We start from the raw sequence: 16,706 nt of genomic DNA, 5'->3' as shown, positions 1-16,706 counted from the left end.
TTCCCTTGCTGCAAGGAATTGTGGTGTCAGATAAGCGCTGACGAGACTTTGCGACAAGTTTTTTACTTGTAATTACAGATAAAGAGGGATTTTTTCTCTTTAAACACTTTTTTGATTCTTGAATGCCCATTAAAGAAGACATTTTATTAAAAAGATTATTCATTGAGGAGTCAATCATTGTCTGCACAGTTTGTGCTGTTAAAGGAGGAGTACCCTCTGCATTTTCAGACATTATCAAATATAAATTTTTTATAAATTATAAATACTAAAAGTTAACCAAGTTTTCTTTAAAACTTAACTATAAATAATTTCTTGCATAAGATATAATAATAAGTAACTTTGAATTAATCTAATAATGACGTTTAACAGTTAAATATATATAAACAGTTCGTTTGTTAAAACTTATTTTAAAACTAAAGTTATCCAGAAGATGGCAACCTAACACAGTTAATTTATCTTCTAATATACAATTTGTATTGAGAAGCAATGGCAACAAATGTTACCGATCTGAGGAGAAATTAGCTGAGACAGACAGGAAAGTCACTTCAGCAATGAGAGGGCGGGAATAGGAAGTCCAGCCCACAAAATGGCGACCTGAGCACTCAGCAGAGGAAATGGAGAGGAGCTAAATACAATTGAATAAAAACGGATTAAAATGAGGTAATGAAACAAGGGGGGGTGCAAATAAGGAAAACAGGATAGGAAAGAACCTGAAAGGTTATAAAATGATAGCAAATGGCCAAGGGAAAAATTACCAAAAAACGGAGGCAAAAGGAAATTTAAATGGAGAAAGCTAAAAGCTGTATAAATAAAGCAGGATTAATAAACCAACAGTTCTTAATATATAAAGGAAAAAATTATTAAACGTAAAATAGTATACAGGATAAAAAATGTAATCTTTATTGGAGACAATTATTTGAATACTTATCTCTGGCTGAGCAGCAAAAAGAAAGAGGATTGGCTGCTTATTGGGCAGTTTATGGACACTATTCCTTCTCTGATTGGTCACTTTTTTTCTTGGAGTTATAAGTTAGCTCTCTCTTTAGCTACTTATTGTGGTTATCTGTTTTCTATGCTGTTTTAATATGTTATGTAATTCTGTTACTTTTAAAAGCTGCATTGAGTAGTAAAGAAAGAGAATGCGAATGCAAAAAATAGGAGTCTCTGGTCTTGTAATAAAATTGTACACTCTATCTGAATCATTGGAGAAAACATTTTTCATGTCCCTTCAAAAAGGACAGACTAAACAAAATGATTAGTCAGAACTGGTGCTTTTTGTGATATTGTCTGTATAGTGTATATATCCTGCATTTCATACATAAATGATACCTTGTGTGGGCCTGGAATGGTATTGGGTTTAATGGAAAGTTTTGAGATTCAGTTCCAGGACTCTGATTTTGGAGGTTAAATAGAAATCTACAACATGCTTGCAGGAATGTTTTTTTTATATAACAGAGTGTACAGTTTGTAACAATTCCTTGCCAATACACTGTTGCCTGCCTTTATAGTTTGGGGGTTGACAAATGTAGATGAAGCTTAGTAGCCAGCCAGAATATTGTGGAGTCAACCTCAGTTTTAGTAGCCAATAAAGTAATTTCTATAAACCTATACAGCAGAATAGTCCAAATAGGAGTCAGTAATAACATTGTTGGAGCTGCAGGCACATAATATTCTGCACTTGTATAGAGTTACAGGTTGAAACAGGGAGAGGAGGGCTCTGCTCTAAAGTGTGTTTAGGCTAGGGATTGCTTGTCAAATGTTTTGTAGCAGCATCAAGAGGAAAAAAATATGTTACAAGAGTGGCAGGATTTGGTTAATATTTGGCTATGGAGGATTGTAAGAGTGCCACGTGAATATGTGTAATAGAAAGATATCTAATGCTTTTCAATTTCTTTTAAGTTGTATCATCCTCCCTCTGTGGATACAAATACCATGAGTTGAGATAATGGTTCTAGGGCATGAACATTTATTCAGGTTTGATCCTATATTTCTGAGTTGGGCAGGTGGTGATCTGGGGTTAAATTTCCTGTTAAGATTTCCCTGCAGCCCCCACAATATTGTTTGGTGCAGTTAATGGTGTCCAATTTTTTTTTTATTTTTTTTTTTAAAAAGCAGTTTATTGAAAAATATAAAGGCAGAGTACAAGATGTTTAGACATGAGTCAAATATTTGCCAAGTATAGAATACATCAAAACCATGTTTTGACTACTGCTATCAATATATAAACAAATTAATAAAATAACAACAAAAAAACATGCTATCACCTTAACATTTAGTAATCACATGACAATCTCAGAGTTTCCATTTCAGTTTCAATTTGTTGGAGTGCAAACTGTTTCAAGTTACCGAATCATCATATACGTTTAAGCACTATTCACTAACTGTGCGGTTTGAGCTCTAGAGTTTATGTAATCTTCCCATTGTGCCTTCATCAGAGCATATGTGTCCAATCTTTTATTAATAATGTATGTGTATTCTTCCAGTTCTAGTATCTGACTAAAGGTGTGTAGCCACTGAGCTATGCTTGGTGTTAATCTGCTCTTCCAATTCCTAGCCACCCATTGTTTTGTGCTGCTTCTGCCAATGAAAATTAAGTTCCTCCTATCCTTAGGGAGTTTGTTCGGGGTAATATTAAATAACCAGATACGTGGATCCAGTATTAGGGTAACGCCCACCATTTTTGACATCTCTCTCGCAATTTCTGCCCATACTTTTGCAATTGGGGGACAGGTCCACCAAATATGTGACATGGTCCCCAGCTGTTCCCCACATCTCCAGCACTTCTCGCTACATGAGGAAAATAATTTATGGATCCTAACAGGAGTAAGATACCACCGCTGAATCAATTTAAAATTTAACTCAATCATTTTGCTGGATGCAGACACTTTAGTTATGGAGGAAAAGATTTGTAATCTATCTTTGTGTGTCAGCTCCATCTCAAGTTCTTTCTCCCAGCTATCTATGTAGTTAGTTGTACTGCTTGAAGCATGGAGTATGTGAGGGAAAGGGTTCTTCTGGTGGGGGAGGCTGATCTACACAACGTTTCGAATGGAGTTAATGATCTTAGGAAATTGTTTCTCTCTTTGTGTTTATATATGTAAGAGTGGCATTGTCGTAAAACAAACCAGTTATTAAAAATAAAAAACCCTTCATCTATCAGATCTTTACTCGTATTTAGGTGCTGTTCATTTGCCATATGCACCATCATTAAGACTCTATGATTTTGTGTATTTTGGTGTTGTCTAATCAAGCCTGCCCCTGATGTAAAGTCTACATTATCTGAGAGAGGAGTCAACGGGGAAAACCTGGATGATATGTGTGGGTACTTGACTAGAATCCTGTCCCATATCTTGATGGTTTCTAAAATAGGAGCATGTCGATTAATGTTATTTGATAAAGTCGTCTGTCTCTGCCAGCACAGCGCCCCCAAGTGTCTCTGTTCCGTTAAGTCGTGTTCATAGTTCGTGAACCAGTCCACTATCCTCTGCAGAAAGACTGCCTGTCTGTATCCTTTTAAATTGGGGACCCCCAGGCCACCGTCTTTGATATGTATACACATTAGCTTTTTGTTTATCCTTGCCTTTCTTCTTTCCCAAATAAACTCAAACATTGCGTTTTGTAAGTTGGATAAGAAATTTAGAGGTAGGGGGATGGGCAGGGTCTGAAACACATAATATGCGGGGCAGTACATTCATTTTTACCAAATTTATTCTACCTAGCCATGTAATATGCCGGGAGCGCCATGAAGACATGTCTGTTACTAGAGTTTTCTGTAATGGTGTATAGTTAAACGTAAATCTATCCTGAACAGTCGGAGCTAACATGATTCCCAGATATTTTAAACTATGTCTCTGGAGTCGAAACTGACAAATGCTCTGTATTTGCTCTAATAGGGGAGTCTCACACTGTAGGGGGAGCATTTTGGATTTATTTTTATTAATCGGGAAATTAGCTGCAACATGAAAGTCGTCAAGTTCCTCTAACAACTGGGGAATCGACTCGACTGGTGAGGTTAAGAAAAACAGAACATTGTCAGCATATAGCAATGTATTATGTTCAGTCTCTATCCTTCCATTTGATCTAATCTTTACTGCCAAAATTTCTATTACGCATGCAAACAACAGGGGTGACAATGGGCACCCCTGTCGAGTTCCATTGGAAATATAAAATACTTCAGAGAAGATCCCATTCACTCTGACTTTGGCTGTGGGGGACGTGTACAGGGCCATGATTTTTTTATATAAATGTGTCACATACTCCAAATCCCTGGAGTGCCTGACGTAGAAAAAGCCAACTGACGCGGTCGAAAGCTTTCTCCGCGTCAGTGGAGGTTGCCCTGTATATAATTAATAAGATGAAGAGCCCTAACTGTGTTGTCTTTTGCCTCCCGCGCGTGTATAAAGCCCACTTGATCATTATCTATCAGAAACGGTAGTATCATGCTTAGCCTTTTTGCCAATATTTTAGAGTAAATTTTCAGATCTGAATTTAGTAATGAAATTGGGCGGAAATATTCGGTCTATCTGGGGGTTTGCCTTGTTTTGGAAGCACAGTTATATAAGCTTCTACACTCCGTTCCGAAAAGGGGGAGATCTCAGAAATATGATTAAAAAGGGTCAACATGTGAGGGATCAATGTGTCTCTGAATTTTTTAAGATAGCCATTAGTGAAGCCATCTGGCCCTGAGGCCTTGTTGGGCGATTACTTCTTTAACCTCCCCAAAAGTTATTGGGGCTTTGAGCGTTTTATTCTGATCTGGCGTTATTTGGGGTAGGGAGATGTTACTCGGGTATTCTTGAACGAACCTATTTTGGTCTGAAGGGTTACCTAAATCGTTCTCTAAATTATATAGTTGTTCATAATACCTTCTGAATGCTTCTGCTATCTGATCCGAGGTATGTACCTCCTTGTTTTGACTGTTGCTAAGTGAAAGGATATAATTCCTATTAATTTTCCTTTTTAATTTCCTGGCTAGGATAGAGCCGCATTTATTGTCCCCCTCATAATATTTCTGTCTTAATTTAAGCGCTCTTAGTTTGCATTCTTTACCCATCATTGAATTAATTGAAATCCTACAATCTTCTATTTTTTTTTGTTGCAGTCCAGGATCCGAATTCCCTGAACCTCTCTGTCCCTCTAAAGCAGGGCTCGACAAACCCAGGAGCCTGGGAGCCACTGGCTCCTAGAATTTTACCCCTGGCTCCTAACTTTTTGGGGTATTCTCCATATATCTATATACAAATCCAACTGTCTGGCTCCTTAATATTCTTACTGGCTCCTAATTTTTGAACATATTCGTCAAGCACTGCTCTAAAGCCTCTAATAGATGGAGAGCGTCGTTAAGAGCCTTATGAGTTTGTTTGGCCTGGAAAGACTGTATGCTAATAATTTCCCCTCTTATTACTGTCTTATGTGCCTCCCATAAAGATCTAATGTCTAAGGTAGGATTTAAATTTGTATTAATGTTAAAATAGTCACTCATTATCTTTTCGACTTGTTGGTAATGGACTGGATCTTCTAAAAGGCTTTCGTCCAACCGCCAAGTGTATTGTCTACAAGGGACATGTGGCCAGTTAAATTCACAGCTGACCATGGAGTGGTCAGACTATGAGTTCGGGAGGATCTTTAACCGTGTAACTCTAGTTAAATTGGTGACATCTATCAGGAAATAATCGATCCGTGAGTATCTATGATGTGGATTAGAATAAAAAGTATACTCCTTCCTATCAGGATACAACACCCTCCATGCGTCGTGTAAGGCGAGATCCTTCAAATGTGCCTTTACCTGATGAATTACCCGGTGAGGTGGAATTGGAGTTATCTATTATGGGGTTCATCGTTAGGTTAAAGTCCCCTCCCATAATGGTGTCCAATATTTTTTTATCCCAATACAACTTTTATCCAGTATGTTGACTGAGCTTTTATATGGAGTAATGATAGGTAAAATGTCTACTGCAACTGACAGAAACCACAGAAGTGCAAATGTACTTTGTCACAGCAATAATGGTGTTTTTTCTTTGGACAAAATATAATTTGATGACAAACTTTAAGAAAAGACAGAATAACATAATTAAAGTGATGGTAAACTTTACATGTTTTAAAATCAGATCTGGAATCTAAATGATATTTTAGATGGAGTTTAATTGATTACTTTTTATGAGGATGCACTGTAGCTTACATTTTAATCTAGCCATGCTGGTCAAATACCCCGCGTTGGGGCTGGCCACTTCAAAAGTTATTTTATTTTTGTGAGCTACCCGTTTTGACTGTTCTCCATTCGGTGCTCAAGCTACAAAAAAAACTATTGTGTGAGTGCCGTATGACTTTTTTTTCTTTCATGATTCATATAGAACTTGCAAGTTTTTTTGAAGAAACTTTCTAATTTACTCCTATTAATTTTTTCTTCGTTCTCTTTGTATCTTTATTTGAAAAGCAGGAATGTAAGCTTAGGAGCCGGCCCATTTTTCGTTCAGCACCTAGGTAGCGCTTGCTGATTGTTGGCTAATTTAACAGTATAGGAAAGTCAAAATTAAACTTGCATGATTCCGATACAGCATGCCATTTTAAGACACTTTTAAATAAACTTCTATTTTCAAATGTGCTTTGTTTTCTTGGTATCCCTTGTTGAAAAAGAATACGCACATATCCTACACTAGTGGGAGCTGCTGCTAATTGGTGCCTGCACACATTTGTCTTTTGTGTTTGGCTGCTGCCAGTAGTGCAATGCGGTTCCTTCAGAAAAGGATAACAAGAGAACAAAGCAAATTTGATAATGGAAGTTAATTGGAAAGTTGTTTAAAATGGTATATTCTATCCAAATCATGAAAGAAAATGTTGGGGTTTCCTGTCCCTTTTATCCGCTATGGCCATAGGTATTCTTTTATGTGGTGTGTCTGGAAAGCTTCTTTAATCAGATGAATATCAACGGAATGTTTAAAGTTTACCCAAATAAATTCTGCTTGTAAGTAGCCCTTAACCTACACTACTAAACCTATTGGTTAGGAAAGTAATTTAAAGGGATAGTCTACCTGAATTGTTTAAAAATATAGATAATCCCTTTATTACCCATTCCCCAGTTTTGCATAACCAACATTGTTATATTAATATACTTTTAACCTCTGTGATTACCTAAAGGCTAAGCCTCTGTAGAGTGCCCCCTTATCTCAGTTCCTTTGACAGTCTTGCATTTTAGCCAGTCAGTGCTGACTCAAAAACAAAACAAATAACAAGACTTTAGTTTAGTTTGCTCACCAAAGCTCTATTCTATTAATGAGTAATGTTTAACAGGTGCAAAACTAGAAGACAATTTCAAAATATACAAGAAAGAGAGGTGTTCCAGTAAGAACCCTACAAAGTCTAGTTACCAGCAAACTGATGTGTTAATAAATGAAGGACATTTGCTAAATTTTACAAAAGGCAAATTTTAATATAGAATAAACATATATATACCACATATCTAAAAAAAAACAAACAAAAAAAACAATAAAAAAAAACCCCATATAACTCCTGATGGCCACTCACATGTCTAGCTAAAGCCGGCTATAGAGTGTATTTTTAATTGGTGCACCACTATTAAGCTCCAAATGGTAGATTTATTCAATATTCCACTTGTTAACAAAAATTCAGATAAAGTTCAAATCAAGCATGCATGCATGCATGGCCAAGCTTACTCATCAATAACTCCATGGGAGTAAGCACAATGTTATGACACCCATGAACTTGTGCTGTCTAGCTGTGAAAAACTGAGATAAGAGGCAGTCTTCAAGGGCTTAGAAAATGCCATATGAGACTACTTAGGTTTAGCTTTTAACAAAGAATACCAAGAGAACAAAGCAAATTTGATGATAATAGTTGTTTAAAAATGCACGAACTATCTGAATTGGGAAAGTTTAATTTTGAATTGACTGTCCATTTTAAAGGTGCTGGAAACCATAAAACTATCTTTCATGATTCGGGTAGAACATACAATTTAAACCAACTTTCCAATTTACTTCTATTATAAAAAAATGCTTAATTCTCTTGTTATCCATTGCTGAAGGAACATCACTGCACTACTGGCAGCTAGCTGAACACACCTAGTGAGCCAATCACTATAGATACATTTATAATAATCTGAAATTAACTAACATGCTCTATCTGAAACCCAAAAGTTTTCTTTCATGATTATGTCCCTTTAAGGTCTAGGTCTATTTATCAACTCTGTGTATGTTCATTTTATAACATTTTTTTTTTTCTGTGAATAAGCGGCATGTTATTTCTGCAGACACATTCACAGTTTTGAGAACTGCTAAATCAATATGTGATATCTTCAAGATATAAAAATTGCCCAAAATAATCTGTCAAGAATGCCTGGGAGAGTATGACATTGTGAATGGATTAATAGAATTAATTTACCAAAAAATGTAAACATTACAGCCATGAATATACAACATCTTGCCATATAATTCAAAACTATTCTATATTTCAGGATAAATAACCTTTACATTAACTTCTATGCTTCATTCTCTTGATATCCTTTGTTGAAGGAGAGCAATGCTCTACTGGGACCTAGCTGAACACATTGGGTGACAAGCAGCTAGCTCACAGTTGGGCATTATTATGTATGCTTTTCAACAATGGATACCAAGTGAACAAAACAAATTAGATGAGAAGTAAATTGGAAAATTGTTAAAAATGGCATGTTCTTTCTGAATCATAAGTTTAATTTTTACTTTAAGGTCCCTTTAATGCAATTGCACCTATGCAAATCTACGTACACAGAATCAACCCATACTAAGTTTAAAAAAGCTCACTAAATAGAAAATTGTTTGGAGTTAAATAGATCTGCACAAGGACCTGAGTGTGAGGAGTGAGGGGCAAGCATTACAAATTAAATGTTATTGTTTAAGTTAAATAAAACAATTTTAAATTAAGGTAATAATTATGTTTCTTCTACAAATAAAGTACAGTTGAAAAGTTGATCAAATATGAATGATTAACTAATTAAACTGGAGATTGTTGACCTCCAAATAATTTTAATTAATTTCAATGATTTATATGAATATCTAATAATTTATAACTCAATTAATAATGGTCTGATATAACTGGAAAAATAATCTGAAAAGTAATTCTAAAAATGAAAACAATTATTTAAATCTGTCTTACTGACTAGTTATTTAAATTTGTGATAGAAATCAAATCCACCCTGCAATACAAATAAAATGTTGGTCATATTGAATTAAAAATTCTTATTATTGTTATAAAACGGCCTTAATAATTGAAAAATGACATGCTCTAGTTCAGTAGTTCTCAACCCAAATTAACTCAAGGCCTGGTAAATTATATGTATGTTGGTAATGCATTGGTGTAATTGTGGGAATAAAAAAAAAAAAATATATATATATATATATATATATATATATATATCTATCACACATTGGTATCACTAAACTGTGGTGCCCAGGTCCAGTCCTATATGCTCATTATCCCACACCGTCCTCCCACTGAACTGCCGCTATATGTGCACAGGCCTACCCAGTATTTAAATGTGTAGCGGCAGGCCTGTCACAGCTCGCAGTGGAGGCATTTCAGGTCACGTCCCACCAGGAGGGCTGTTAACGCCCAGTACTGGACTGTGGCTCGGCTATTGAGTAACCAGGATCTAGTTCATTAGAACGGTGTTTCTCAATCGTGGTCCTCGAGTATGCCCAACAGGCCATGTTTTCATTATAGCTGGAAAAAAAATTAAAAAATGTTTTAGTTGCTAAGAGGCTATTTACTGATTATTATTAGATATCCTTTGTTGTTGTTAAATATAGTGGATGTTTTGCTTCTAACTATTATTGAAATAATATGTAATTAGAGTAGATTTACATGCTAGAGCTCTAGATACATTAAAGGGCCATTATATTGTTTAACCCTCCCCATAAAAGGGTTAAAAAAAAAAAAAAAAAAAAAAAAGAATACTGCTGGTCCTGAGCGGAAGCTGCAGCTGATCCAATCAGCAGAGTAGTTGCATGACCCAGCTGTGCAACTAGTGCTGTTGATTTTATCAGCCTCTGGGTCTTTTTTGGGGCACAGAATGGCATTGTTGCCAGTAATATAATTTTATCACTATAATGGCCCTCTTAATTTATCCAGTCCTATATATAAGTGAAGAACACTGGAATGTGAAACAAATATACATATGTACACACATACACGTGTATGTAGTATCTGTTAAAGCCCTTTGCAGCCTTTTTTGTTTTTCTTTTCTTTTTGTAATGCCTGAGGCCACATCTTTGATGCCTTATTTTTTTTTTTCCCCATTTTTTTTTTTTCAGACTGTTATGAGTGTAACTTTTACATATACTTTTTACATATATATACACACACACACACACACACACACACACATATATATATATATATATATATATATATATATATATATATATATATTTTTTTTTTTTATTACATATTTCTTCTGTTATGTGTGATCAGTCCACGGGTCATCATTACTTCTGGGATATAACTCCTCCCCAACAGGAAATGCAAGAGGATTCACCCAGCAGAGCTGCATATAGCTCCTCCCCTCTACGTCAGTCCCAGTCATTCTCTTGCACCCAACGACTAGATAGGATGTGTGAGAGGACTATGGTGATTATACTTAGTTTTTATGACTTCAATCAAAAGTTTGTTATTTTACAATAGCACCGGAGCGTGTTATTACTTCTCTGGCAGAGTTTGAGGAAGAATCTACCAGAGTTTTTTACTATGATTTTAACCGGAGTAGTTAAGATCATATTGCTGTTCTCGGCCATCTGAGGGAGGTAAAAGCTTCAGATCAGGGGACAGCGGGCAGATGAATCTGCATTGAGGTATGTTGCAGTTTTTATTTTCTGAATGGAATTGATGAGAAAATCCTGCCATACCGTTATAATGACATGTATGTATACACTTCAGTATTCTGGGGATGGTATTTCACCGGAACTACTCTGTTAAAAGTCACTAATCCTTTTAATAAGTATTTATCATGTTAAACGTTTTTGCTGGAATGTAGAATCGTTTACATTTCTGAGGTACTGAGTGAATAAATATTTGGGCATTATTTTCCACTTGGCAGTTGTTTGGTTTTAATTGTGACAGTTTCGTTTCTCTTCACTGCTGTGTGTGAGGGGGAGGGCCGTTTTTGGCGCTCTTTGCTACGCATCAAAAAATTCAAGTCAGTTACTCTTATTTTTCCTGCATGATCCGGTTCATCTCTGACAGATCTCAGGGGTCTTCAAACTTCTTTGGAGGGAGGTGGATTCTCTCAGCAGAGCTGTGAGAATTTTATATTGACTGTGAATAAAAACGTTGCTCTGTAATTTTTATGTCAAATTTAAAAAAGAGGGAACTTTCACTAAAAGTTGTGTTGTTTTAAAGTTTGATGCTATAACTGTTTTTCAGTTCATTATTTCAACTGTCATTTAATCGTTTAGTACCTCTTTGAGGCACAGTACGTTTTTGCTAAAAAAGATTATAACCAAGTTGCAAGTTTATTGCTAGTGTGTTAAACATGTCTGACTCAGAGGAAGATATCTGTGTCATTTGTTCCAATGCCAAGGTGGAGCCCAATAGAAATTTATGTACTAACTGTATTGATGCTACTTTAAATAAAAGTCAATCTGTACAATGTGAACAAATTTCACCAAACAGCGAGGGGAGAGTTATGCCGACTAACTCGCCTCACGCGGCAGTACCTGCATCTCCCGCCCGGGAGGTGCGTGATATTATGGCGCCTAGTACATCTGGGCGGCCATTACAGATAACATTACAAGATATGGCTACTGTTATGACTGAAGTTTTGTCTAAATTACCAGAACTAAGAGGCAAGCGTGATCACTCTGGGGTGAGAACAGAGTGCGCTGACAATACTAGGGCCATGTCTGATACTGCGTCACAGCTTGCAGAGCATGAGGACGGAGAGCTTCATTCTGTGGGTGACGGTTCTGATCCAAACAGATTGGATTCAGATATTTCAAATTTTAAATTTAAATTGGAGAACCTCCGTGTATTACTAGGGGAGGTCTTAGCAGCTCTCAATGATTGTAACACAGTTGCAATACCAGAGAAACTGTGTAGGTTGGATAAATACTTTGCGGTACCGGCGAGTACTGACGTTTTTCCTATACCTAAGAGACTAACTGAAATTGTTACTAAGGAGTGGGATAGACCCGGTGTGCCGTTCTCACCCCCTCCAATATTTAGAAAGATGTTTCCAATAGACGCCACCACTCGGGACTTATGGCAAACGGTCCCTAAGGTGGAGGGAGCAGTTTCTACTTTAGCTAAGCGTACCACTATCCCGGTGGAGGATAGCTGTGCCTTTTCAGATCCAATGGATAAAAAACTAGAGGGTTACCTTAAGAAAATGTTTGTTCAACAAGGTTTTATATTGCAACCCCTTGCATGTATCGCGCCGATTACGGCTGCGGCAGCATTTTGGATTGAGTCTCTGGAAGAGAACCTTAGCTCATCTACGCTAGACGACATTACGGACAGGCTTAGAGTCCTTAAACTAGCTAATTCATTCATTTCGGAGGCCGTAGTACATTTAACCAAACTTACGGCTAAGAACTCAGGATTCGCCATACAGGCACGTAGGGCGCTGTGGCTAAAATCCTGGTCAGCTGATGTTACTTCTAAGTCCAAATTACTTAATATACCTTTCAAGGGGCAGTCTTTATTTGGGCCCGGTTTGAAAGAAATTATCGCTGACATTACAGGAGGTAAGGGCCACGCCCTACCTCAAGACAAAGCCAAAGCTAAGGCTAGACAGTCTAATTTTCGTCCCTTTCGGAATTTCAAAACAGGAGCAGCATCAACCTCCACTGCACCAAAACAGGAGGGAGCTGTTGCTCGTTACAGGCAAGGCTGGAAGCCTAACCAGTCCTGGAACAAGAGCAAGCAGGCCAGGAAACCTGCTGCTGCCCCAAAGACAGCATGAACCGAGAGCCCCCGATCCGGGACCGGATCTAGTGGGGGGCAGACTTTCTCTCTTCGCCCAGGCCTGGGCAAGAGATGTTCAGGATCCCTGGGCGCTAGAGATCATATCTCAGGGATACCTTCTAGACTTCAAATTATCTCCCCCAAGAGGGAGATTTCATCTGTCAAGGTTGTCAACAAACCAGATAAAGAAAGAAGCGTTTCTACGCTGTGTACAAGATCTGTTATTAATGGGAGTGATCCATCCGGTTCCGCGGTCGGAACAAGGACAAGGGTTCTACTCAAACCTGTTTGTGGTTCCCAAAAAAGAGGGAACTTTCAGGCCAATCTTAGATTTAAAGATTCTAAACAAATTCCTAAGAGTTCCATCGTTCAAAATGGAAACTATTCGGACAATCTTACCCATGATCCAAAAGGGTCAGTACATGACCACAGTGGATTTAAAAGATGCTTACCTTCACATACCGATTCACAAGGATCATCACCGGTATCTAAGGTTTGCCTTCTTAGACAGGCACTACCAGTTTGTAGCTCTTCCATTCGGATTGGCTACGGCTCCAAGAATCTTCACAAAGGTTCTGGGTGCCCTTCTGGCGGTACTAAGACCGCGAGGGATTTCGGTAGCTCCGTACCTAGACGACATTCTAATCAAGCTTTCAAACTGCCAAGTCTCATACAGAGTTAGTTCTGGCATTTCTAAGGTCGCATGGATGGAAAGTGAACGAAAAGAAGAGTTCTCTTTTTCCTCTCACAAGAGTTCCATTCTTGGGGACTCTTATAGATTCTGTAGAAATGAAGATTTACCTGACAGAAGACAGGTTAACAAAACTTCAAAATGCATGCCGTGTCCTTCATTCCATTCAACACCCGTCAGTAGCTCAATGCATGGAGGTGATCGGCTTAATGGTAGCGGCAATGGACATAGTACCTTTTGCACGCCTACACCTCAGACCGCTGCAATTGTGCATGCTAAGTCAGTGGAATGGGGATTACTCAGATTTGTCCCCTACTCTGAATCTGAATCAAGAGACCAGAAATTCTCTTCTATGGTGGCTTTATCGGCCACACCTGTCCAGGGGGATGCCATTCAGCAGGCCAGACTGGACAATTGTAACAACAGACGCCAGCCTACTAGGTTGGGGCGCTGTCTGGAATTCTCTGAAGGCTCAGGGACTATGGAATCAGGAGGAGAGTCTCCTTCCAATAAACATCCTGGAATTGAGAGCAGTTCTCAATGCCCTTCTGGCTTGGCCCCAATTAACAACTCGGGGGTTCATCAGGTTTCAGTCGGACAACATCACGACTGTAGCTTACATCAACCATCAGGGAGGGACAAGAAGCTCCCTAGCAATGATGGAAGTATCAAAGATAATTCGCTGGGCAGAGTCTCACTCTTGCCACCTATCAGCAATCCACATCCCGGGAGTGGAGAACTGGGAGGCGGATTTCTTGAGTCGCCAGACTTTTCATCCGGGGGAGTGGGAACTTCATCCGGAGATCTTTGCCCAAATACTTCGACGTTGGGGCAAACCAGAGATAGATCTCATGGCGTCTCGCCAGAACGCCAAACTTCCTCTCTACGGGTCCAGATCCAGGGATCCGGGAGCGGTTCTGATAGATGCTTTGACAGCACCTTGGAACTTCGGGATGGTTTATGTGTTCCCACCCTTCCCGCTGCTTCCTCGATTGATTGCCAAAATCAAACAGGAGAGAGCATCAGTGATTCTAATAGCGCCTGCATGGCCACGCAGGACTTGGTATGCAGATCTAGTGGACATGTCATCCTGTCCGCCTTGGTCTCTACCTCTAAGACAGGACCTTCTGATACAGGGTCCATTCAAACATCAAAATCTAACTTCTCTGAAGCTGACTGCTTGGAAATTGAACGCTTGATTTTATCAAAACGTGGTTTTTCTGAGTCGGTTATTGATACCCTGATACAGGCTAGGAAGCCTGTTACCAGAAGGATTTACCATAAAATATGGCGTAAATACCTATACTGGTGCGAATCCAAAGGTTACTCTTGGAGTAAGGTTAGGATCGTTAGGATATTGTCCTTTCTACAAGAAGGTTTAGAAAAGGGTCTATCAGCTAGTTCATTAAAGGGACAGATTTCAGCTCTGTCCATCTTGTTACACAGGCGTCTGTCAGAAAATCCAGACGTCCAGGCCTTTTGTCAGGCTTTAGCTAGGATCAAGCCTGTGTTTAAAGCTGTTGCTCCGCCATGGAGTTTAAACTTAGTTCTTAACGTTTTACAGGGTGTTCCGTTTGAACCCCTTCATTCCATTGATATAAAATTGTTATCTTGGAAAGTTCTGTTTTTAATGGCTATTTCCTCGGCTCGAAGAGTCTCTGAGTTATCAGCCTTACATTGTGATTCTCCTTATCTGATTTTTCACTCAGACAAGGTAGTTCTGCGTACTAAACCTGGGTTCTTACCTAAGGTAGTCACTAACAGGAATATCAATCAAGAGATTGTTGTTCCATCCTTGTGTCCAAATCCTTCTTCAAAGAAGGAACGTCTTCTACACAATCTGGATGTAGTTCGTGCCCTCAAGTTCTACTTGCAGGCAACTAAAGATTTTCGCCAAACTTCTTCCCTGTTTGTCGTTTATTCTGGACAGAGGAGAGGTCAAAAAGCTTCTGCTACCTCTCTCTCTTTTTGGCTTCGTAGCATAATACGTTTAGCCTATGAGACTGCTGGACAGCAGCCTCCTGAAAGAATTACAGCTCACTCCACTAGAGCTGTGGCTTCCACTTGGGCCTTTAAGAATGAGGCCTCTGTTGAACAGATTTGCAAGGCTGCAACTTGGTCTTCGCTTCATACTTTTTCCAAATTTTACAAATTTGACACTTTTGCTTCTTCGGAGGCTATTTTTGGGAGAAAGGTTCTTCAGGCAGTGGTTCCTTCTGTATAATGAGCCTGCCTATCCCTCCCGTCATCCGTGTACTTTTGCTTTGGTATTGGTATCCCAGAAGTAATGATGACCCGTGGACTGATCACACATAACAGAAGAAAACATAATTTATGCTTACCTGATAAATTCCTTTCTTCTGTTGTGTGATCAGTCCACGGCCCGCCCTGTTTTAAGGCAGGTAAATATCTTTTAAATTATACTCCAGTCACCACTTCACCCTTGGTTACTCCTTTCTTGTTGATTCTTGGTCGAATGACTGGGACTGACGTAGAGGGGAGGAGCTATATGCAGCTCTGCTGGGTGAATCCTCTTGCATTTCCTGTTGGGGAGGAGTTATATCCCAGAAGTAATGATGACCCGTGGACTGATCACACAACAGAAGAAAGGAATTTATCAGGTAAGCATAAATTATGTTTTTTCTGTTTTGTGCAACTTCTTGTCTGGCATAACATTTAACCAGAGCTCTGAAGTCATGCTAATATGACGCATGTTAAATTCAGTTGCGCTCAAGCAAACGCGTTTATTTTCAACTTATAATACGTGTATTACTTCCAAATTGCGCAAAGAGCAGCAATATGCCCCTTATCACTTGCACCAACAGTTAGTGTGCTACTCGTGATCTAGCACTAAATAAGTCTTGCTCCAAAGCTACTAAAATGTCTGGCTTAAAGGGAAGTCTACACCAGAATTTTTGTTGTTTTAAAAGATAGATAATTGCTTAATTACCCACTTAGTTTTGCATAACCAACATAGTTATATTAATACACTTTTTACCTCTGTGATTATCTTGTATCTAAACCTCTGCAAACTGCCCCCTTATTTCAGTTCTTTTGACAGACA

The 16,706-nt window shown here is 38.5% G+C and overlaps 1 protein-coding gene across 1 annotated transcript in view; it reads left to right on the top strand.

Annotated features, from left to right (window-relative positions):
* The window catches only part of NAXD (NAD(P)HX dehydratase), a 249,637-nt gene that overhangs the window by 15,918 nt on the left and 217,013 nt on the right, over positions 1-16,706 (top strand). The window lies entirely within an intron of this gene.

The sequence above is a fragment of the Bombina bombina genome, chromosome 3 (assembly GCF_027579735.1).
Source record: "Bombina bombina isolate aBomBom1 chromosome 3, aBomBom1.pri, whole genome shotgun sequence".
Taxonomy (NCBI): Eukaryota; Metazoa; Chordata; class Amphibia; order Anura; family Bombinatoridae; genus Bombina; species Bombina bombina.
This window is presented reverse-complemented; position numbering and strand designations above follow the sequence as displayed.